Source organism: Sprattus sprattus (assembly GCF_963457725.1).
Source record: "Sprattus sprattus genome assembly, chromosome: 17".
Classification (NCBI taxonomy): domain Eukaryota; kingdom Metazoa; phylum Chordata; class Actinopteri; order Clupeiformes; family Clupeidae; genus Sprattus; species Sprattus sprattus.
In genome coordinates, this window is record NC_137915.1 from 27,033,500 (window position 1) to 27,059,100 (window position 25,601).

Sequence of the window (25,601 nt, forward strand, 5' to 3'; positions counted from 1 at the left end):
TATTTCACAATCCAAAACATACAACGTAGGCTAAACAACACACGTCAAAACATATTTCACTAACTATCTAATTATTATTATTTTTATTATTAAGCTAGGCTATTTAACTCACAAGTCCAATTCAATTGTATGAACTTTTTTTTTTTTTTAGTTAAACTGGTAGGCTCTAACATTTAACATTTAGGCTATAGGCCTCATTTTAGTCAAACATAATTATGAAATGCAACACCACTTCCCAATATTAAATTAAGCAAATGAAAATTAAGTTTTTTGGTTAAACTGGTAGGCCTAACATTTAGGCTAATTTTAGTCAAACAAAATTATGGATGGAATGCAACACAGCTTCCCAATATTCCACTAAAGTGCGGACTCCTTGATTGTAATCAGCCTTGAGACGCCTTATTCTCATCTCCAGACGTCTCCATTTCTCTTTTGTGGCGGACGAGCTTCTCCTCGTTCTGCAGCAGCTGACGCGACCTCCACCACACGCTGTTCATCCTTCAGGTGCCTCAGAAAGACCCACAGTGACGGATGCCGCCTCTGGAGCGTCGCGTTCCACCTTTGATGAAAACCTAAAGCGGTGAATAAAAATACATACAGATAGGCCTACATTAAGCAGGTGATTTTTAACCACGGTATAGACTACTGTGTCATCTTAATCCAGTATGACTTGTTCTATTATATAGGCTCTATTGCAGATAGGCTACCAAGTGACAAAACCTTTTAATAGTCAACTTCAATACAATAAACTCCTTACCCTCCACAAAGTTGTTGGTTCTGTTGTCTGATGTTCTGTCGAAGACGTTCCAAAGTGGTGGGGGGAACTGACAACCCTCGTTAATGTAGTTGCGCTCCATGTATTGGATGAACTCTGCCAGCCTGTGAAAGCGACGTGTGAGCCGAATGGTGGCTCTTTCGTTTTGAAGGATCCGGAAATTTTGACGTATCAATGCCAGTGGCAGGTAGCCGATTGCCATGACTTTCCGGATGAATTTTCGTAGCCCACCATGCCGTCAGTATGGACGTACAAGGCCCAGGTCCTGCACTCTCCGCCACAAGCTCTGGCAGAAGTGAAAGTAACAGCCAGACCTTTCAGCCCCCTGCAGTTCTGTTTGAATGGATAGTAGCAAAACTCCCCATTCGTTGTCTTGATGAGACAGAAATCCCGATCCACACCATGTTTCGGCCCACTCATTCTCAATGATGACATCTTCCACATTATGAGGAATCTGAGGAAAGAGGGATGCTCGTTTTCTGTTCAGTTTAGAACGAACATTGATAAATTTGGGTATCTGGTCATGGTCAACCGTATCAGCGACGACCTCATCATATACCCTTCTGACCGGTTTTGAAGGGTCAGCCACAACCTTCTCTACCATCTTTTGTTTGATGGCACTGGACGTAATGACATCCGTATCATCTGGATGATTGTGGTTTGGCACTGGTGGGCCTAGCATTAGGATCTGTGGGTTTTGCTCCTCGAGGTCAAATGTGTTTGTTTTCACATAAGCATTGCAACCCTTTCGCCAACAACGCCAGTATGTCCGGTCTTGCTTTATTTTTCTGATATCTATGGCCTTCATGTACCAGAATCTTACCTCCATGATTGCCTGGCTGTATGGATGCCATCTGGCCGTTACTCTTGACGCTTACAGACTCACAGGTAGAAGGCCTTACTACAGCATCTAGTGCTGCGCAAGGGAACACGGGAAATAGAATGCTTTTGAACATTTATTTCTTTTGGGCATACATTGTACCTAAAATGATAGTTGTTTGTCCAGAACACAGTGTAAACCCCAGTTTAAAAAGTTTATTGAAATGCGTAATTTAGAATATTATTTTAAATGTGAGATGTATTGATTAGCCTACTGTGGCCGGGTTTATAGTGAAGACATTGAACCCTGTTTGATCTATTTGGTTTAATTACCAATTATTAATAAATAAATCCAGACTCTGGTCTATTTCCTAAAAACTCCTTCTGTCATTGTTTTGTTAGACTGACATGATTCTCTATGTGATATAGATAAGAGTGTCTTATGTTTCAATAGTATTTATCGGCAAAGACGTAGGGTAGGGGATGTGTATAGCTTCTACTCGGGCAATCCAGATTCGCAACCCGTGAGGTGCATTATTTATTTAATAGATGTGTAGTTTTTTTTTTTTTGCAAACGAACATCGAAGCTAACGTGTTTCAGTCTAAACAAAACCCATCACAAATTAGCGCATCCCAAATAACGTATGAGGAGGAGACACGCACAATATGCCCACAGACGCATTCACAGCATAGAGAACAGCTCAACACTGACAAGTGTCAATATTTTGGTCATTAATGACTTAGCATAACCCTCCTTCATCAACCCACGACCCACCGGCAATTAACAATTTAGCTATTTTTTCTTTACCCGACCTGACTAATACATGGTGTTAGTGCCATTTTCCATTTTGTAATTTAGACTCAGATTTAGATATAATATTATTTAGATACATTTTGTTGTGATTGTTTATAATAGCATAATTATGTTATAATTGCATTATTGTCTTTCATTTTGCATTCTAGTTAAGTATGTTTATGCATTTCATTGCCTAGAGAAACCAAAAGAGCGCGCCCTGAGCTATGACGTGGTCAGTTCACGCGTGAATAGAAAGTGAAACTGTTTGATTTGTATCTTTGGTCAGTATAGCAAAGTGAAAACACACTGTTTTCTACCGTCGTTCAACAGTAAACACGCTTAGACACTTCTTCTTTCCGTTTTCGTCGGACAAATGGGATGTCGGACCAATGGGCCTCTTTTTTTCGCAGTAATGGTATGTCGGACTAATGGGTAATTTTCGGACTAATGGAATGTCGGACCAATGGTCCGTCCCCAAAGGCCCTGCATGCTTCTCACCAGTTGGTGATGCACTGGACCCTTTTTCAGCAACTTCTCAGTCAGGGTGATCAAGAGTTTCTTACATTCCATCTTGATCTCCAGCACCTGCCTCTCTGAAATCTTCTTAGAAGACTTAAGTTGGTTTAGAGTGGTTTCTGCTGCAAATCCAACGCCAAGCCTCTTTGTGCAGACTGCTGTTCTGAAAAGCAACATGGAGGAGCTTCAATGTGGAGGTGGCCTCCCTCAGGGGGTTTTCCTTCAGAAATCGTCAAAAAATATTGACATAATAATGAAAATAATAATTACTTTCAAATATTTTACATTTTCATTTTGATCACTCTTAATTGGCAGATTCACAAAATAATAGGTCATATGTGAGTATGATACACTATCTGATCAGACACACCTAACAACTTAATGGTACCCAATTCATAAATACATTTTCTAGATGCAGATCAACTCAAATTAACCCTCATTACACTAGAAGAGGGCGGGTCCTTCCCAACCCACTTTTTACATTTTAGGTACAGTACAGAGAACATTTTAAAGTTGTTAAAATGCTCTACAAAAAAATATTTTATCATCAATTTATGTGGCGGTGTTCTATTAACCTATTATATTTATCCAACATATTACTACAATACTAATTGAAATTGTCAAAATGTTACATATTTAAAAGCCAAAATAGAATGCTTTTTTATTGCAATGCTTAAATCAAAATATATTTATGCTTACCTTTCATCAGTTTGAACATGTCCTCACTGAGGAAGGGAAGCATGGGTTTGTCTGTTTGGTAGGCGGTGAGGAATGGAGTGACTTCTCTTGCAACGCTATTGAAGATTGCCACTTTCACGGTGAAGAGAGGATCTGCACAGCAGTCCTTCAGAGCGTCAAAGGACTTCACCTTTGGATTGGGTAATTCACCTTTTCCTACCATCTCAACGTAGGCTTTTACGTGCGGCCAGAGCAGCATTCCTCGTTCAGACACCTTCCAGTTGACATTGTCCATTGTCCATGGAGGGCAGATGAATGTCCCATGAACTGAGAGCCGATGTATTTTGTCCTAACATCGGCGCCATCCCATAGCCTCACATGTAAATCCACCTGTTTGGACTGTAAATAGCTATTCAGGCTTTCGTCGAATAGAATGATGTATGCCCTTTGCTTCAGCACGTTGGACAACGTCAGACTTCTGAAGTGGGGAGCGAGACCGAACGAGCAGAGGTACGAGCATTTGCTTTCGCCACAAGCAAACTGTGTTGATATATCTGGCTATCGGGGAACATTCTTTGAAAGAGCAGGCTAGCATCTTCAGATGACTTAAACGAATAATGCGAATTAGTCACCTTCAGTGCCCACATTACCTCCGCAGTTAAGACTTCCTTTTTTGTGACAGCATCGGTTATTGACGACTGCTTGGCCAAAGAGAGAGAGGTGCTGTTCGCCGTAGCAGTTGCCCCGGCTGTGGTGGTGAGAAAGCAGGTGACGGGGTTTGACTTAGCTCCACTAGCAGCAGCGCTCTGGTGTTTAATTCCTTTCGCATGGCTCGTTAATGCCACCTCTCCCATGTTAGATATGTCAAACGTTTTGTCATGACATATATTTCTCATTTCGTAACCAAGCATTGTTGAACCTACACTTCCCTGGCATTTTTAATAATTTTGGCTTCCCTCAGATACTGTTGCTTTGGCCAACGGTTCAGTTGTGTATGTTTGAGTTTCAGCGCGTTCCTGTTTATATTTTGAGCATATTTCTTTTAACGGCATATTCATTATTTAAAACTCAGCGTAAATGAACAACAAGAAAATATGAATATAAAAATGTCCATGACTTTTCCAAAAGTTTTGGGATTTTATTGTTTTCAAGCACTTTTCCAGGCCTGGAAATAACCATTTTAAAATTCCATGACTTTTCCAGGTTTTTCATGACCGTACGAACCCTGTAAAGCAGGATTCCCATCGGCAATTCTCTGAGTTTTCCGATGAGTCCCGAACGCTTCCGGAGATTCTAACACGCAAGGCAGTGCTGTCTGTTCTAAGGTATTTGCTGAATGTTACACACTGATATTCCGCAAATGTGGCCCATGCATTGAATACAGTTGTTAGTACTTTCATGCTTGTAATTGAATACAGTTGTTAGTACTTACAAAATGAATTAGTATTATTATTATTACCTGTCCAACAGCACACGTGCATTTTCGCTGTCCCTCTGCAGCCCGATCTTCTCGCTTAGCTTCCTCCATTCGTCAAATGTGTCGCCCAAGAGCACACGACACCCATATGCTTCTTATGAAACTTCTGTTTTTTCTGTGGTGTCGTGAAAACACGAGGTCGACCACGCTTTCTCTTAGTCTTCGTCTCGGAACAACTTAGATCCGCCATCATGAAATAGAACCATGCGCTCGCAAATAGTGAAGTCACGCATTCGGAAAACTCAGAGAATTGCCGACGGGGATCCTGCTTTATTTATTGGTGGCACCAATAAATAAAGATTGTTGTTGTTTACGATTTTCTATCAGTTCTCACCAACGACGACGTCTCATCTTTGCTCCTTGAATGTCGATATGTAATGGTATGGAGTTCCCTATCGCAGTGGGATTGCGATGTGATTGACGGGAAATGACCTGTTCATTGACCAATCAAAGCACTTTCTATTCACGCCGGAAGGCCGAATTGCGGCAAATCACCTCCCTGAGCCCGCCCCCTCAGGTCCCTATATATTGAAGGTGACTATGCCGCCTGTCCTCTTTGAGGTTACGGACTATCGAACAAAAACTCTACACGCTTTGAGTATCCTTTTGTCTTTGTGTGCTTATTACTCTTTCGAGTTGGTGAGTTTGGATTATTCCCTTACTAGCTCCGAGTGCTACAAGGATATTCTACGCTTAAGCAAGCTGCTGTCTAGCTGGTGACCACGCTTGTCTACGACTTGCTAGTTCACTACTGCTTACAACGTGCTACGTTGGTTAGCTCTTGCTAATTGTGTCTCTTTTTCAGATCAAGATGACCAAAGTCTACCCAGACTGTGGCCATCCCCGGGAGAAGGGTGACCAGCATCGCCGCTGTGCGCTCTGTCTAGGCAGAACACACGCTGAGGCGGCGTTGTCCGGGGGAATCCCTCCTGCTTATGCGCTCTGTGCCGCAATGACGACGGCACGAGTCACGAGGCGCCTCTCTCTATGGGAGAGAGAGGACCTGCGTCCGGGGGCGCAGCCTGTGCTGTCCAGGGTGGTGTCCCCGGACGGACGAGGCTCCCCTCGCCCTGGGAGCAGCAGTGGGCCTGGCGGTTTCCTTCGGGTAGCCGCTGGGTCCTCCTGCTCTTCCCCAGCGTGCACAGTGGCCCCAGTCGCGGTGACTGCGGAGGCCGCCAAGTCGCTATCTGAGCTCGATGTTCAGCTCGATGAGTTGGATTTCGACGCCGGAGAGAGAGTCTGTTGGAGGATTCGTTCGAGACCTAGAACGTGGTGATGGGTGACGCGCCGCGGGCTACGAAGCCTACGGCACTCTCCCGGAACCTGGGTCACCAGCTACACGAGGTAGGGTGAGGGTGGCGAGCCGGCTTGGTCTCCCCCTCCCCCCTCCGCCCAGCGTGCGTTCTGCATTGTTGGACGGAGAGTACTATGGTGACCCACCCCGGCCAACTTCCTCAAAAATCCCTTTCTTCGAAGAGGTTAACGAGGAGTTGGAAACCTCATGGGCTGCACCATACTCAGGGCGCGCTCCGGTTCCGGGGTTTGCGGAGTACCTCCGTTTAGACCGAGCGAGAGAGAGGGGCTACCTCTCCTTTCCGCCGGTGGAGGACACCGTAGCAGGGTATCTCTCCCCTGCTTTCCCCACGATGCACCTCGGCCAGAAACCCGTGCTACCCACCAAGAGCGCTCGTCATATGGTGGTTCTGGTCGAGAAGGCTTACCTGGCTGCGGGAAAGTCCGCGTGTTCTAAGAACACGGCGGCGCTGCTCGAGCGCTACCAAGCCAAGCTCCTCACGGAGCTCGCAGCTCGTCTGGGGGACGACGAGACAGTGGAGGAGCTACGGAGAGCAACGGACTTGTCTCTCTGACCTACCAGATGCTCGTAGCAGGGGCTGGGGCGAGTCATGGGGGCTTCTGTGGCAACGCAGAGGTACCTGCGGCTCTCCCTGGCCAAGCTTTCGGACAGGGAGAAAGCACCACTCCTTGACGCCCCAGTCAGCGTCAAGGGCGTGTTCGGTGAAGCAGTGGGGGCGATGAATGACAAGTTCGAGGCAGAGCAGAAGAGCCGTGAGGCTTTTCAGTCATGGATGCCTCGGTCGAGCAGCTCCGAGCCAATGTCCTCTTCAGGACAGACCACACCGGCACAGGGGGTGATAAGGAGTGGGTTCCGATCCCCAGCTCCTCCAGCTAAGGTGCCTGCGCGCCGCGGCTGGAACAAGAACCCGCTCCGGCCACCGGCCCAGCCTGCTAAGCCACAGCAGCAACAGCAGCAGCAGCCAGCGGCACAGACAAGCTCCGGGGCCACGCACAAACCCACACGACATGGTACGAGAGGGCGAGGCAGACCGCCAGCGCCCTGATGTTCGTCACCCCCTGAAACAAAAGGGTGGGGAGGTGGTGTGCCCGCCACCACCTGGGAAAGTCGCCAGATGCACTCATGTAAACCCCATGTCCAGCACGACGAAAATTTTCCCACAAGCACTACATTCCCATGTTCTCGACACTGTCCCGTTAGGCGCAGACACAAGACAAGCTTGCTTTTCCCCTCCCGCGATGCACCCGTTGCATTCGCAAAACCAATTTTGTATTCAAACCATGAGGGGGAAACCCCAGATCTCACCCTCCTCCCTAGGAGTGGGGTCAGATCAAGGTTTAGACAGATTGGTGATGAGCGGCTTAGTAGCCGACAAATTCAATATAAGCCCCAGGCTGCCAGACTGCGTTTTGAGCTGGCGCGCATGCGCAGTCTCGCCCTGGGTGCTGAGAACGATTTCAAGGGGTTACACTCTTCAATTCGCCAGGCCTCCGCCCAGGTTTAGGAGTGTAATTCAATCACGGGTGCCGCGAGATCGCGCACATTTCCTTCAACAGGAGATAGATGCGTTACTCGTGAAAAGGGCTATAAGCGTAGTGTCGCCAGAGAATGCAAGCTCAGGCCATTACAGCAAGTATTTCCTCGTCCCCAAGAAGGACGGGTATTATCGCCCTATATTAGATCTACGTATACTGAACAAGTCTCTCATGCCGCTGAAGTTCAAAATGTTAACTCCACGCCGGCTGATTCAGTTCATAAAGTCGAGCAATTGGCTGATCATGTTAGATCTCAAGGATGCGTACTTCCATGTTCCGATTCATCCTAGACACCGCAAGTATCTGAGATTCGCATTCGGAGGAGTAGCATACCAGTTCCATGCACTTCCATTCGGTCTCTCCCTAGCCCCGAGAGTATTTGCAAAGTGCGTAGAAGCTGCCATCGCTCCATTGAGAAAAATAGTCATTTGCTTATTCAACTACCTGGACGATTGGCTCCTGGCTTCTCGCTCAGAAGCAAAGGCTGTGCCATCTTGGCACATTCTCTGGCGACACTACGCTGGCCACACTTCCTCTTGGCAGCGGCTCCGCTGGGTGCAGTGGTGAGCCGCGTTATCGTCACCACAGACGCCTCCACTACAGGCTGGGATGCGATATGCAAAGGATATTCTGTGAACGGGCTGTGGTCATCAACGCAAGCCGCGTCGCATATAAATGTGTTGGAACTGCGAACGATTTTCCTAGCGCTTCGGCATTTTATTCACATTCTAAGCGGGCGTCATGTTCTCGTCAGAACAGACAACATGTCCGCCATGGCCTACATAAATCGCCAAGGAGGGGTGCACTCCCCTGTGCTTTATCATTGGGCGAGCCGACTGCTCCTGTGGGCAGCGAAGCGCATTCGCTCTCTCAGAGCAGTGCATATACCAGGTCATCTCAATTACGGAGCCGACCTTCTGTCGAGGGGCAACCCTCAAGCAGCAGACTGGTGCCTTCACCGTCAGGTGATCGACCGGATTTAGCTTCGGTTTTACAGGGCACAGGTGGATCTGTTTGCGAACAGGGAAAACGCCTGCTGCCCTCTGTGGTTTTCGCTAACCCTCCGTTAGGCGTAGACGCGCTGAGCCAGCAATGGCCCAACATGCGTCTTTACGCATTCCCTCCGATTCCTCTGCTACATCAAGTAATCCGCAGAGTGGAAGAGGAGGGTTTGGGACTTATATTAGTGGCGCCCCATTGGCCCAGTCAGCCATGGTTGGCGGATCTAATCAGATTGTCAGTTCAGCCTCCGTGGGAGCTCCCTATGCGCAGGGATCTCCTCTCACAGGCTCACGGGATGGTTTGGCAGCTCAGGGCCTGGCTCCTGAGAGGAACAGGCTCTTATCGTCAGGCCTGTTGGAGTCAGTGGTGAATACTATACAGAGCGCTCGGGCGACGTCTACCCGATCTCTGTATACGCTCAGGTGGCGCATGTTCGAGCGATTGTGCGCTGCACGTCAGCACGACCCTATTGATTGCGCCTTGGGCATCATCTTGGAATTCTTGCAACAATTATTTGATGAAGGAAAAGCTGCTTCTACTATCAAAGTGTATTTAGCAGCTATTTCCGCCTGCAATATTGGCATTGACGGCAAATCTCCAGGTAATCATCCATTGGCTCCGCGCTTTATGGCTGGAATAAGGCGTCTTAGAGTGCCTGTCAGGCACCTATTGCCTTCTTGGGATTTGCTAGTGGTGTTACGGGCACTCACAGGTCCTCTGTTCGAGCCCCTAGAAACGGTTGACTTAAAGTTTGCTTCTTTGAAAACCGCGCTGCTCCTGGCACTAGTGTCAGCGAAGCGCGTTGGTGACATGCAAGCGCTGTCTGTCAGCCCATCGTGCATTCAGTTTTCGATTGCTGGGGACAGGGTAGTATTGCGGCCTAACGCAGCATATACACCCAAAGTAGTGACAACTCCGTTTCGTAACCAGGTCATTGAGTTGGCTGTATTCTCACCCCCTCCTTTCGCATCAGCGGAGGAGGAGCGCTTGCACAAGCTCTGCCCAGTGCGCGCTCTACGCATTTATGTAGAGCGCACTGGTTTATTCAGGCAATCGGATCAGTTATTCGTATGCTTTGGTGCAAGCGCCAAAGGCAAACCCCTGGAAAAGTCGAGCCTCTCCCGGTGGCTGGTGGAGGCTATCACTTTGTCCTATACAAGTTTGTCATTGGAACCCCCGGAGAAGCTTCGTGTGCATTCTACTCGTGGGGTTTCGTCATCCTGGGCCCTGTTTAAGGGTGTGTCAGTGGATGACATTTGCAAAGCTGCAAGCTGGAGCTCTCGCCACACCTTTATTAATTACTACATGTTGGATGTGGCGGAGCCCAGTTTCCTGAAGAGTGTGTTGCAGGCGACATATGATCATGTGATCATATGCAACATGCGATGTTTTATTAACTGCATGACTATCTCCCTTTATGAATTAAAGGCGGACGGCGCAGATGGGTGTAAGTATTCATAAGCATGGGATCGGTGATCCAGTTTCTCTTATATTGAATTCATCCCCTTATAAGACACACTGCCGCCGCCACATGAACCTCTACGAGGGCAAGGCGAATGGGCTGGTGTGTGTATATGTATATTGGCCGAGACTGATGCACGCGGGGTTAGACACGGTCCCGTCAATCACGTCGCAGTCCCACTGCGATAGGGAAAATCTCGGTTATAGATATAACCTCGGTTCCCTGAGTTAGGGACCAGATGTGATAATGTTGCGTGCACAGTGCGTGTTTTTCTTCTGGAGGCTCAAAGGCTCAGTCTTCAGAGGACGGGCGGCATAGTCACCTTCAATAGGGACCTGAGGGGGCGGGCTCAGGGTGGTGATTTGCCGCAATTCGGCCTTCCGGCGTGAATAGAAAGTGCTTCGATTGGTCAATGAACAGGTAATATCCAGTCAATCACATATGGTCCCTAACTCAGGGAACCGAGGTTATATCTATAACCGAGATGTTATTGAAACTTACTAAGTGTAAAAAAGACTAGAAATTGAATGTTTATTTTTGCCTCGAAAGTTGCACTGGGTGCCTTTAAGGCAGTCAGAGGAAAGTACCGGAATGCAGTCGACACTGGACGTAGGAACGGCCACGGTAGAGTGGTACTACTGTACTACGACATATGTGAGCAAGTTTGGGGTGGTTCCCCTGCCACTACAACCATCCAGTCCGGCATCGAAACAAACGAACTGGACTCTTCCGTCGCACCTTCCCCCACCCAATCTACTGTGTCTTCGTCTGAAGTTGGGGAGGTAGAGTCCGAAGCAGAGGTCGATGTTGATGGCAGTGTTGCACCCACCCCCACAGTGAAGGAGAGAACAGCCCTGCTTCAGGTAAGTAGGCTATTTATTGTCATCTATTTATTTTTGGTTTTATTTCAAGGAACGTGTGTGTGTGTATGTACTTTATTTTAAAGCAGCACAACGGATCAATAGCTATTCGCTAAAAGTAAACAAGTCAGGTCGGCGGGCTGCGGCAGGCAAAACTACACAACGCAGTTATATGTCTCTGGACCCTGCTATGCCAATGGCACGGACGCGATTCTCCATATTAAAAGTCATTGTAGCGCCCCAATTTTTTTTTTAAGCTGTTATTTTAAGGTTAAACTGCTTATCCTAACCCTAATCCTGAAGCATAATTGTTGCATAATGGGGCTTTAAAGACTTCCATATATAGTTATATCAAATACGTTTCTATATTCCTATACCAAGTCTGTTGTGATTCGTGATTTTTAGTCTTAAGGACTTTGGGCGTAGATTTATTATGGTGAGGGAAATGTAGGCCATCATTTATTGTGGTGATATCAAATGAGAGTATTTGGATAGGTTGACTTCTGCAAATTAGTTACAAACTATTATAGTTATAATGAATATATTTTAGTTTGGTCTACTTTGTAAAGGCTAAACTGAATGGACACCGGCATGAGCGGCAGACGAGGAAGCTGCCAGCTGAGACCCAGTGGCTGAATGCCATGGAAGAGGACAAAAGTGTCAAGAGGAAACTGATTGAAATTCTCGAGACCTCAGAGAAGCAGGCCTCTGATAATTTCAGTAAAATTACAAATACTCTTGATAGGCTGACAACATCAATTGCTGATGGGTTTAGTCTCCTGCGACAAGTTTTGCACACACCGCCACCACCACCACCGCCACATTACAATACGCAGTTTGATGGAAGAGGTCCTTATGGACAGATATATGCACACACGCCACCACTACAATCATATTTACCAAATTCAGCACCAGTTCAGCACTCAGTCTCACCCAACTCATCAGCTGACAATAGAGCACAGAATGCAGTGCCACTCATCACCATCAACACATCAGATTTAACACTGGTTAGGGTTTCAGGCCGGAAACCGTAGGGTTGCCGGTTCGATCCCCGACCAGTAGGAAAAATGTGGGCGGGGGAAGTGGTAGACCACTGCTCTCCGATGCCCACATCCACGGCTGAAGTGCCCTTGAGCAAGGCACCTAACCCTGATCACTGCTCCCCGGGCGCCGCCAAAGGCAGCTCACTGCTCCGGGTTAGTGTGTAACCTCACTTCACTGTGTGTGTGTGTGTCACTTCCCTGGATGGGTTAAATGCAGAGGTGAATTTCAGAGTGTGTGTGTCTACACCACCTCTGCCATAGAGAGGACTTTCACTTTCACACACACCTGTCGAGGGCATGGGGTAGTTTTTTTTACTCAAGCCCTCAAGGAAGCTTAGTGAATTTATCTCTTGAAATACATTTTGTGTCTTATACCATACTGGCAAGTATCACTTACTTGTATTACCTTAGCAGTTCCAATATTTTTTAACCTCTTGAAATACATTTTGTGTGTTATACCATACTGGCAAGTATCAATTACTTGTATTACCTTAGCAGTTCCAATATTTTTGTTTACAAATGGATACTATACAAACTACCGTAAATCCTCCAATTGTGGCCGGGGCTTGTATTTACTTAGGCTGCACAGCGCACCGGCCTTTATTTGGGACAGGCTTGTATTAGGGGCAGGCCTTTATTTCTTCCTTATCTTCTGTTATAGAATTGTATTATTTAAATAATGGGCATAATTGCAGTTGGCTAATATAATTCATTGCATATGCGTTCAACACTGCCTGCACATCGCGTAGCGCTTTATGTGCGGTGTCAACGTAAACATAAACATCGGAGTTAACGTCTCTACTGTCAGTCACGGAGGAAAAGATTTCCAAAGCCTTGATTTTAATCATTTTTCTAGACACTCTATTATGCTTACCGCGGACTGAAAAGAGCTGGTTTGATATCCAGCCTAACTTTCTTTCTACATCCACCTGCTAGTCGTAGCCTATTGCATTCGTCTCGGGTCAATGTCAAATTTCTTTGCTGCTTTTTCTCCCGAATGTTCTTCAGCATACACCATCTCTTTGAATTTAATATCAAAGTTACGCAAGTCTACTACTGCTTTATGATCCCTTCTGGAAAAAGTAACCTAGCCAACTAAAACAGATAAACTACTAAACTAAACTAAAACTACTAGCCAACTAAAACAGATAAGTTACAGATAAACAACCGTAGGCTATACGATACGTGGAAATGGAGCCCTAGTGACTAGTGACTGTTTTAACGGCAGAGATAGTGACAAACACACACTCTGAAATGTATCTCTGCACTTGACCCATCCAGGGTAGTGAAGCACACAGTGAGGCACACAGTGAAGAACACTAACCCGGAGCAGTGAGCTGCCTTCAGCGGCGCCCGGGGAGCAGTGATCGGGGTTAGGTGCCTTGCTCAAGGGCACCTCAGCCGTGGATGTGGGCATGGGAGAGCAGTGCTCTACCACTTCCCCCGCCCACATTTTTCCTACTGGTCGGGGATCGAACCGGCCACCCTCCGGTTACCAGCCCGAAACCCTAACCAGTATGCCACAGCTGCCTGTGCATTTAGGCTAAACCATAACATATTGCCAGACGCGCCTTCATGAACAATAACAAATTTGCCTTGTCGTCCTACGTGGGGAAATCAAATTTCGGGGCAGATGATAACTCGATCAACTACTCGTCTCACATTCAAGGTCAAATTGCTTCGAAAATGTTTGGAACCTGGATTTTTTAATGTGAATTTAAAACCACACAAGCCCTAAACTGCTTTTTGAGAAATTAAACTTAAATTGCAGCTAAAGTTGTGTTTTCTGGTTGCTAAATAGAAGAGTTCAATTTGCATTAAGTGATAGCTAGTGATCTAGCTGATGTTATAGTCTCTGCGATTGAACTCATAGAACTATAATGGGAAAAGTTAGAAACCACTCAGGGTGCTGTCATCAATGTGCAAGCTGCCACTTTAATGGCTATTTAAGATACTGCATCTGTAACTTATTAGCAACTAATTTCCGCTGACGACCGTGTATTTTATGTAAATTTTTCTGCGTTTTCACCATTTTCAATGATTCAGCGTTTTCGCTGCTAATAAGTATAACGAGTCTCTGGGCTTTTTCACTGCCGTTTCATGTAAGGTCAGCCATTCTAAATAGGTTCTACACATACGTGAAATACATTCTCTATGTAATGGATTGAGAGTAACGCTCCCATCATTACTCCATAGCAAATTAATTACTTTAGTTGTCATTTCAAGCTTGCTGGAGAAGGCACTTCCAACACCGAGCCACCAGCAGAGCGCAACAGACGTGATGTCCTCAATGCTGTTTGTCTGTTGCATAGCAACAGCCACACAAAGGGGACTATTTTCTCTAGGCTACTGAAATGCGATGCACAATGTTTTGGTGGCTACAACTTTTTTGAGCTGAAAGGCAGCTTACTATTTATAATTTAATTTTACTTAATATTTATAATGTCGCTGGCAACCGTGTTATAAAAGCAATAAGGTACTCGAGTCAGTACTGCGCGTCGGCCCTAACAACACCCTCGAACAAGTACATTATTGACGATACAGTACTGCCTCTCGAACCTTATTGTTTAAATACATGGAAATTGCACATGCAAATTAAGATGTGTAACAGTGGCATATGGAAAGCCAAAAATGACATACCGTAAATCCTCCAATTGTGGCCGGGGCTTTTATTTACTTAGGCTGCACAGCGCACCGGCCTTTATTTGGGGCAGGCTTGTATTAGGGGCAGGCCTTTATTTCTTACTTATCTTCTGTTATAGAATTGTATTATTTAAATAATGGGCATAATTGCAGTAAGCTAATCTAATCCATTGCATATATGCGTTCAACACTTCCTGCACATCGTGTAGCGCTTTAGGTGCGGTGTGTCAACGTAAAAAAAAAACATCGGAGTTATGGTCTCCACTGTCAGTCACGGAGAAAAAGATTCCCAAAGCCTTGATTTTAATCATTTTTCTAGACACTCTATTATGCTTACCGCGGACTGAAAAGAGCTGGTTTGATATCCAGCCTAACTTTCTTTCTACATCCACCTGCTAGTCGTAGCCTATTGCATTCGTCTCGGGTCAATGTCAAATTTCTTTGCTGCTTTTTCTCCCGAATGTTCTTCAGCATACACCATCTCTTTGAATTTAATATCAAAGTTACGCAAGTCTACTACTGCTTTATGATCCCTTCTGGAAAAAGTAACCTAGCCAACTAAAACAGATAAACTACTAAACTAAACTAAAACTACTAGCCAACTAAAACAGATAAGTTACAGATAAACAACCGTAGGCTATACGATACGTGGAAATGGAGCCCTAGTGACTAGTGACTGTTTTAACGGCAGAGATAGTGACAAACACACACTCTGAAATGTATCTCTGCACTTGACCCATCCAGGGTAGTGAAGCACACAGTGAGGCACACAGTGAAGAACACTAACCCGGAGCAGTGAGCTGCCTTCAGCGGCGCCCGGGGAGCAGTGATCGGGGTTAGGTGCCTTGCTCAAGGGCACCTCAGCCGTGGATGTGGGCATGGGAGAGCAGTGCTCTACCACTTCCCCCGCCCACATTTTTCCTACTGGTCGGGGATCGAACCGGCCACCCTCCGGTTACCAGCCCGAAACCCTAACCAGTATGCCACAGCTGCCTGTGCATTTAGGCTAAACCATAACATATTGCCAGACGCGCCTTCATGAACAATAACAAATTTGCCTTGTCGTCCTACGTGGGGAAATCAAATTTCGGGGCAGATGATAACTCGATCAACTACTCGTCTCACATTCAAGGTCAAATTGCTTCGAAAATGTTTGGAACCTGGATTTTTTAATGTGAATTTAAAACCACACAAGCCCTAAACTGCTTTTTGAGAAATTAAACTTAAATTGCAGCTAAAGTTGTGTTTTCTGGTTGCTAAATAGAAGAGTTCAATTTGCATTAAGTGATAGCTAGTGATCTAGCTGATGTTATAGTCTCTGCGATTGAACTCATAGAACTATAATGGGAAAAGTTAGAAACCACTCAGGGTGCTGTCATCAATGTGCAAGCTGCCACTTTAATGGCTATTTAAGATACTGCATCTGTAACTTATTAGCAACTAATTTCCGCTGACGACCGTGTATTTTATGTAAATTTTTCTGCGTTTTCACCATTTTCAATGATTCAGCGTTTTCGCTGCTAATAAGTATAACGAGTCTCTGGGCTTTTTCACTGCCGTTTCATGTAAGGTCAGCCATTCTAAATAGGTTCTACACATACGTGAAATACATTCTCTATGTAATGGATTGAGAGTAACGCTCCCATCATTACTCCATAGCAAATTAATTACTTTAGTTGTCATTTCAAGCTTGCTGGAGAAGGCACTTCCAACACCGAGCCACCAGCAGAGCGCAACAGACGTGATGTCCTCAATGCTGTTTGTCTGTTGCATAGCAACAGCCACACAAAGGGGACTATTTTCTCTAGGCTACTGAAATGCGATGCACAATGTTTTGGTGGCTACAACTTTTTTGAGCTGAAAGGCAGCTTACTATTTATAATTTAATTTTACTTAATATTTATAATGTCGCTGGCAACCGTGTTATAAAAGCAATAAGGTACTCGAGTCAGTACTGCGCGTCGGCCCTAACAACACCCTCGAACAAGTACATTATTGACGATACAGTACTGCCTCTCGAACCTTATTGTTTAAATACATGGAAATTGCACATGCAAATTAAGATGTGTAACAGTGGCATATGGAAAGCCAAAAATGACATACCGTAAATCCTCCAATTGTGGCCGGGGCTTTTATTTACTTAGGCTGCACAGCGCACCGGCCTTTATTTGGGGCAGGCTTGTATTAGGGGCAGGCCTTTATTTCTTACTTATCTTCTGTTATAGAATTGTATTATTTAAATAATGGGCATAATTGCAGTAAGCTAATCTAATCCATTGCATATATGCGTTCAACACTTCCTGCACATCGTGTAGCGCTTTAGGTGCGGTGTGTCAACGTAAAAAAAAAACATCGGAGTTATGGTCTCCACTGTCAGTCACGGAGAAAAAGATTCCCAAAGCCTTGATTTTAATCATTTTTCTAGACACTCTATTATGCTTATCGCGGACTGAAAAAATGTATTCAACGACCTGGTTTGATATCCAACTTTCTTTCTACCTCCACCTGCTAGTCGTAGCCTATCGCATTCGTCTCGGGTCAATGTCAAACTTCTTTGCTGCTTTTTCTCCCGAATGTTCTTCAGCAGTCAATCAGCATACACCATCTTTGAATTTAATATCAAAGTTACGTAAGTCTACAACTGTTTTATGATCCCTTCTGGAAAAAGTAAGCTAGCCAACTAAAACGTTACAGATAAACAACAGTAGGCTATACGATACGTGCATTTAGGCTAAACATTCGCCTAGTAGTCCTACGTGGGGAAATTTCTTTTTTTTATTGCAAACAGCCCATGAAATTAGCCAACAATATTACATAATATAATATTAAACATGAGGAGAACATCTAACTGTGAAATGCATTCAATTAAATTGTGATGCCTACTTTGAGCCGAAGGACTGATGCTGGTAGGCTACAGTAATACAGTAAAACTTTATTTTACCCCCGGCTTGTATTCGGGGCCCGGCCTTTATTTGTTCGTATGGACCACGACCCCGGCTACTATCTGAAGCCCGGCTTCTAATTGAATCCCGGCCACAATTGGAGGATTTACGGTAATTAAAAATAAATACATATGTAAAAATGTGTGTCATAAATAAATAAAATGACTTAAAATGCACCAAAGAAAAGCATTAGAAAAAATATATCATGCAGTTATGAGAATGGAAATGGAAAATGAGTCCTTTTTATTTACTGTTACATTTATTTACGCTTACATTAATTCCCAAATACATTTCTTCCTCCTTTTATTTTTCTATTTATTTACATATTTTTAACCGTACTATTTCCCCTACCGTATTTATTTCTTCTCGCGTCTTTTTACATTTCTTTCTCCTACATTTACATTTCTGGCTGCATTTATTTCTGTATTCATTCTTGTCTCGGTATGCAAATGAGGTGGGCTATCATTGGCCGGCGCACCGTCTCTCTCATTGGTCGAGCTGCTTACCCCACTCTCCCCATCTGTATTCTTATAACCAAAGCTATGCAAGCTAACCAGCTAACTCACGTTAGTCACCTTACCACCTTCAAACACACATGTCACCTTCACACACACTGATCATACCCAAGCTGTCAACCTCAACTTTACACGTATGAGGTTTATCGTTTTGTTTGTCATGGTTCAGTTAGTTTAGCTAACGGAAGCTAAGCAGTGCACAGTTAGTTTAGCTAACGGAAGCTAACCAAGTTAAACAGTGCACTGTTAGTTTAGCTAACAGAAGCTAAGCATGTTAACCGCAACCAGTGCACATCAGCAGTTGAGATCCTTGTCCGCTCTCGTCAGCTCGGTTGTAACATGAACTGCAGGACGTGATATATAGCTTTTGCAGAGCTTTGTCAACACAATATTCCCCCTAATGACAAGTGAGAAAAAAATCGCTGGATTTGTCACCCAAACTCATGAAATCAGGCCACACATAACGTGAGGATTGTAATAACTCTAAGGCAATGTGTGCAGCTCTTTAACTTTCTCAAAAAGTTGATAGATAGTCTCTTTATTGATCCCTCGTGGAAATGAACTGTCGTGCATCTACAATTAAAGTACTATACACCAAAGCTATAAAATGAGACGTTTGGGTCCCCTATTTTGTTGCTACATCCCACAGCACAACAGGTAGCGGGCATCTTAGTTTGAGTATGGCGTATTGTAGCAAGCGAGCAGGGTAAGAAATCTGGAGTCAAGGTCTCAGCCACATAGACATCCTATTACGCTCAGCCATCTCTGCGAAGCCTCGAAGCTCCTTTGCCACCATACTCCAAGTGATCGGTGGATTCATTAAAAAAAAATGTTTTGATTCAAATTGCATCAAAATAGCTTTCAATCTCTTACGATCTCTCCATACAGCTTCTCAGTTCTCACCTACACTTAGGCCAGAGGCCTAGCGAGACCAATGAGCGACACGGTGCGCTGGCCAATGATAGCCCACCACATTTGCATACCGAGACAAGAATGAATACAGAAATAAATGCAGCCAGAAATGTTAATGTAGGAGAAAGAAATGTAAAAAGGCGCGAGAAGAAATAAATACGGTACGGAAAATAGTACGGTAAAAAATGTGTAAATAAATAGAAAAATAAAAGGAGGAAGAAATGTATTTGGGAATTAATGTAAGCGTAAATAAATGTAACAGTAAATAAAAAGGACTCATTTTCCATTTCCATTCTGTAAGTGAATGAGACACCATAGACTCCATTACCCACAATTCCCTTATCACATTTCAATTCTTATCAACACCGGTGACCTCGCAATTGGTCACATCAAAGTCATAAAAAGGGTGACGCATTTTGCCCCTTAAAACAGTGATTACCCCCCAAATCTGTCTCTCTGTACGGTGGTCTCACACACGTGAAGATCCTTCAATTAAGAGATACCCTCTCTGCAGAACAAAGGACAACGCACGACAGTCGTATTGAACTTTTGGCCGAAGTTAAGAAAATACTTTGACGCGTCTAGTTGCAACCAAGTTATACCGGTAGTATATTACTGCAGCCCAGCAGTGTTCTGAGTAGGATAAGGCGACCGGCTTCCCTTATTCGTTTCTCCAAGTCGACAGAACTTTACATCCTTCTAAATCAGCGGACCTCCAGCAAGGCCTCCGCGAGTTCAGCCGACGGGCTGCAAAGAAAGGACAGACGGACATCCAGTGAACCTACGTGACGCGTTGTTCCAAGGATTCCGCGAAAACACCGTTGAATGCTTAGCAAGAGCGTTCTCCACGTAAGGCTGACATCTGGGCAGAGATTAGTCTTATATGTGTGTTAATATATGTGTGAAAGTATTGTTGTTTTATTTCATTCATGATTTGAATGCTTACTTTGTAATTCACAGTGCATGGTTCGTAACCGTGCTATATCTTGCGTTTGTTTTACTTTTGCTAACTTGTTAGAAACGTGCATACACCTTTTCTTTCTCTCTCAACTCCCTCAATCACCATCTGAACAAACACGTCCACATCGCTAGTTCAGTGCTGCTGAAATATATTGTATTGAGTTGAAGGCCGATTCTATCCTTGAGATAAGAATCCTTTGTCTGTTGTAACCTACTCATTTAAAGTTGTGCCCATCCTCCAATTTATATTGGCATACCTGCGCACGCACGCACGCACACACACACACACACACACACACACACACACACACACACACACGGACAGGCTCTCATGCCCCCTCCTCTGTAATCCCAACTCCACTTTGTGCCTGGTTTCATTGTTATACTCAGTTGTTTATGTGATTAGTATTAGCCATTCATTACTGTTCGTTACCTTTAATAAATTGTTTATTTAGACTTAAACAATTGTCTTGTCTGTTGTTGTTCCAATATTCCACTGAAAGCCATTTTCCGCCAACCAAGAATTCCAAATGCCTTCACTTCTCTGGTTGTTCCATGAAGTGTTATAGACTTTGTAGTGATATTGTAGTATGATAGTATTGTGATACCATACTTAGACTGTAGCATAGTGGTACAACTAGAGCTTTCCATTATTTTAGTAATTTAATTATAAATATTAAATACTAAATTTAATGATTATTACATTTTATGAGACTGATTTAATTAAACTAATGTAACAACCACGGTTTTACCTACATAATATGGTGCCCCGTGTGAGGATTGATATTGTTGGCTTCAGTGATATTGTTACAATAACAAATAAGAATCCAACCCCCTGAGTAACTCCAGGACCTTACCAGGTCCATTGAAACTTCTAAGGCATATATCAAATGTGGTTTTGAATAATTTTAAGTGTCGTCTACTAACTGTTTAATACATACTAATTATCTAACAGTCCCTGTTCCAGCCACACTGTAAGTATAATTAGTGGGAGTCCATACTTGTGATACCAGCAACCCATTGGACACACAAGTACCATCTGTTACCATAGCAACCTGTACAATCAGTTGTAATAGTTGTAACAAGAGAGTAACTAGCATTTTAGAACTGTAAAAACAACACGGTAGTTACCTAGCCGTGAGTGTAAGTCACAGGTTCGAGTCCCTCACCTGTGCATCTCCTTGTTTTGTTATTAAGCATAACATTGTTGTAGTTTGCGTTGTGACTACTTGCATTAGCTTGCATTAAAAGGGTTAAATTAAGCATCAGTGATCACGTCACTAGCTTGCCAGGCGTAGTTCCGTGCCCCAGTCTAGGCAGACAGGATGTGCCCGACAACCCCACACACGCCAGGAGCTGAGAGTAACCTCCCTCCTGTGGAGTCAGGCCAACTTTTTAAATTTGTGGCAGACCTCCTCAAAACCTCCCCTGATGAAAGGGAGGCACTTGAACAGATGAACCTAGATGAGTGTCAGTCCAAGATAGGCGACTTAATCAGGCATGTTCATAATCCCTACTGTAAAGTCTCCACCAGTAAAGGAGTGGTAGGTAAATTGTTCCTGTTTCATCACCAGAGCAGCCGCCTGGAGATAGAGATTCTCCGCAAGGAGAACCAGGAACTGTATTCTAGTTGTGACAGACTAGACGCACGCAACGAGGAACTGAATAAGGAGCTCATTACTGCTGTTGAGTGCCTTAACATTTGCGGTAACATGCTCGGGACTCTCTGGTCCAGAGTAGCCGTTTATGACCAGGCCCAGAAGGAAAGCCCCGAAACAAGCGCCAGGGCCCAAGCAAAGCTTAAAGCATCCCCCAGAGAGACAGAGGCAGAAGCAGAGCCAGTAGCTAGGATAGGAGTAGAGTCAGACGCAGACACATCAGATTGCCTGCATACCTCACTCCTCCCAGACGAACCTGAGCGCCATGCTGTAGCCCCCTCTCACAACCCAGGTGGAGCCAGGTCATGCCCACCAGCACCTGAAAGGCTCATAAAGCCTCAGACTGCTAAGAAGGAGAGAAAGAGGAAAAGGCATGCAGTAGCTAAACCTACTTACCGTGAACCCTCTTCCTCGTCCTCGTCCTTTTCCTCTGATAGCTATGATGAGAGCAGCTCTCCCCTAAGGAACTCTTCATCTGGTAGCTCAGGAAGTGACCGCCCCAGGTCAAGGAAAACACGGAGAGGTAATTCCCCCGCTGAGACATTGGCCACCACTAGCGCCATCCAGATCAGGCAGGGAAGGACAGAACCCCCACGTGAATATTATGCGCGTTTAAAACACGCGTTCTTCCAAGGCAGTAGCGCCCCAGGCCTGGAAGAGCATAGGGCCTTCAGGTCCCTATTCATACACAACCTCCACCCTTGTGTGCGCACGCATGTTGCACTGATGTGTCAACAGGGTAAACCCAAAATGCGGCAGATTAGGAAAAAAGCACAAAGGATATGGGAAACAGTTGTGCGCCCGGTTGACCAGCCAGATGAGGAGCCTAGAGTGCTCAACGTACAATCCACAGCTGGTGATCCGTTTGACTCGGAAGGCTGTGAAGTGCCGTTGGAGTGGCCAACCCAGAGAGGTGCCACCCAAAACCGCTCTCCACAAAACCACCACCAGGGTGGGTGGAAGAGCTGGCAAGGCAATAGTAATCAGAGGTTCAATGGTCAACCTTGGAATTACTTGAACAAACAAAATAGTCAATATCAACGTAGGAAACAGTCCTACCAAGGGAAGGGTAACCGCCAGCAGGGCCGTTACCCTCACAATTTTAACAGAGATCACTTTCCTCAAAGGCCCCATGATCAGTTCAACCATGGACCTCAGCATGGTAATAGGGATATGGAAACAGAGTCAGGACAATCTGAATCAGGGAGTCAGATTTGGTCGGACACTGATTCTCTTAAAGAGGTCCTGATAGTTTAAATAGTGATCCCTCGTCCCCCGCCAAGGGTTTACCTTGTGAGAAGGGGGGATAAACCCAAAGAAGGCGTAAACACCCACCAAGGACCTGAGCCCCTCTGGTGGTTAGACCTAACACACATAGGGCGTCTTTCTCACAGCTTTTGGGTGTTGGCTCCTCTCATTGACTGCCATCACGAGCAGCTCATCTTTCAAAACCCTGTTTATCTAGCAGGAGGCCAACAGGTTAAGAGTGACAGGATCGGTTACCACTAGGAGCAGCCTAGCCCTCCTGAGATCCATGTCCCTACCATGGCTGATTTTCAACATTCATATGTTGAATCCAATGTGGATGTAATAGACCCTAAGAGGTCCCTTTTACGTCAATCACATGAGACACTGCGAAACATGAAGGTCTGCAGTGCCGGCCCACCAGAAAGATATGGTTATCTATGCTCTCGCTGTCCATCCAGAAGTTCAGTTTCATCAGAAGATGACATAGACTCCTCACCATGTGAGCCATACCCTGGGTCGAAAATGAAATCCAGCTACAGCTGAAAAAGGCTGATGCCCTTACTGGATATTCACAGAAAGCTCTGCTAGCTTTTCTACCCTTTGAGCTGTCTTCACGCCAAAGGGGGGTGGATAGACACTAACTCTCTAACTCCACTCACTAACCTTGCATGCCACGCTAACCCCACAGGCATTGCATACACGCTACACAAACGAATACAACAGCACACGCAAAACTTAACACCACAGTAAATATTCTCAAGAGTTTTCAGAGCAGCGGTGTTCAGACCTCCTTCCCACCAAAAGCTGCCACTAACTTTCTCAAGGAATAGGCTTGTTAATCCTCAATGCTAACACCCCTTCCTTCCTTTCCATGAATATTTTAAGTCTGTTTTAAGTTTGGAGTGTTTGAATGTTGTTTGAATGTTTGTTGCTAGAACTAAAGTATAGAAATGCCATCTGCCCAGATGTTCAAAAGCCTTTATGATGCCCAGATGTCAAAAGCCTTTTTACGAACTATTTGTGTCAGCAGGAATAAGAGACATTGATGGACTATGGATTTATGGACTACACAGCTTTCTGTTGCTCTCATGGACTACGAAGCAATCCCAGCCCTGAGACCAAAAGGGGGGATGTAAGTGAATGAGACACCATAGACTCCATTACCCACAATTCCCTTATCACATTTCAATTCTTATCAACACCGGTGACCTCGCAATTGGTCACATCAAAGTCATAAAAAGGGTGACGCATTTTGCCCCTTAAAACAGTGATTACCCCCCAAATCTGTCTCTCTGTACGGTGGTCTCACACACGTGAAGATCCTTCAATTAAGAGATACCCTCTCTGCAGAACAAAGGACAACGCACGACAGTCGTATTGAACTTTTGGCCGAAGTTAAGAAAATACTTTGACGCGTCTAGTTGCAACCAAGTTATACCGGTAGTATATTACTGCAGCCCAGCAGTGTTCTGAGTAGGATAAGGCGACCGGCTTCCCTTATTCGTTTCTCCAAGTCGACAGAACTTTACATCCTTCTAAATCAGAGGACCTCCAGCAAGGCCTCCACGAGTTCAGCCGACGGGCTGCAAAGAAAGGACAGACGGACATCCAGTGAACCTACGTGACGCGTTGTTCCAAGGATTCCGCGAAAACACCGTTGAATGCTTAGCAAGAGCGTTCTCCACGTAAGGCTGACATCTGGGCAGAGATTAGTCTTATATGTGTGTTAATATATGTGTGAAAGTATTGTTGTTTTATTTCATTCATGATTTGAATGCTTACTTTGTAATTCACAGTGCATGGTTCGTAACCGTGCTATATCTTGCGTTTGTTTTACTTTTGCTAACTTGTTAGAAACGTGCATACACCTTTTCTTTCTCTCTCAACTCCCTCAATCACCATCTGAACAAACACGTCCACATCGCTAGTTCAGTGCTGCTGAAATATATTGTATTGAGTTGAAGGCCGATTCTATCCTTGAGATAAGAATCCTTTGTCTGTTGTAACCTACTCATTTAAAGTTGTGCCCATCCTCCAATTTATATTGGCATACCTGCGCACGCACGCACGCACACACACACACACACACACACGGACGGGCAGGCTCTCATGCCCCCTCCTCTGTAATCCCAACTCCACTTTGTGCCTGGTTTCATTGTTATACTCAGTTGTTTATGTGATTAGTATTAGCCATTCATTACTGTTCGTTACCTTTAATAAATTGTTTATTTAGACTTAAACAATTGTCTTGTCTGTTGTTGTTCCAATATTCCACTGAAAGCCATTTTCCGCCAACCAAGAATTCCAAATGCCTTCACTTCTCTGGTTGTTCCATGAAGTGTTATAGACTTTGTAGTGATATTGTAGTATGATAGTATTGTGATACCATACTTAGACTGTAGCATAGTGGTACAACTAGAGCTTTCCATTATTTTAGTAATTTAA

General features: G+C 44.8%; 1 protein-coding gene across 1 annotated transcript in view; it reads right to left on the minus strand.

The window, feature by feature from the left end:
• The window catches only part of sugct (succinyl-CoA:glutarate-CoA transferase), a gene marked incomplete at both ends in the record, with an annotated part of 86,263 nt that overhangs the window by 55,194 nt on the left and 5,468 nt on the right, over window positions 1-25,601 (minus strand). The window lies entirely within an intron of this gene.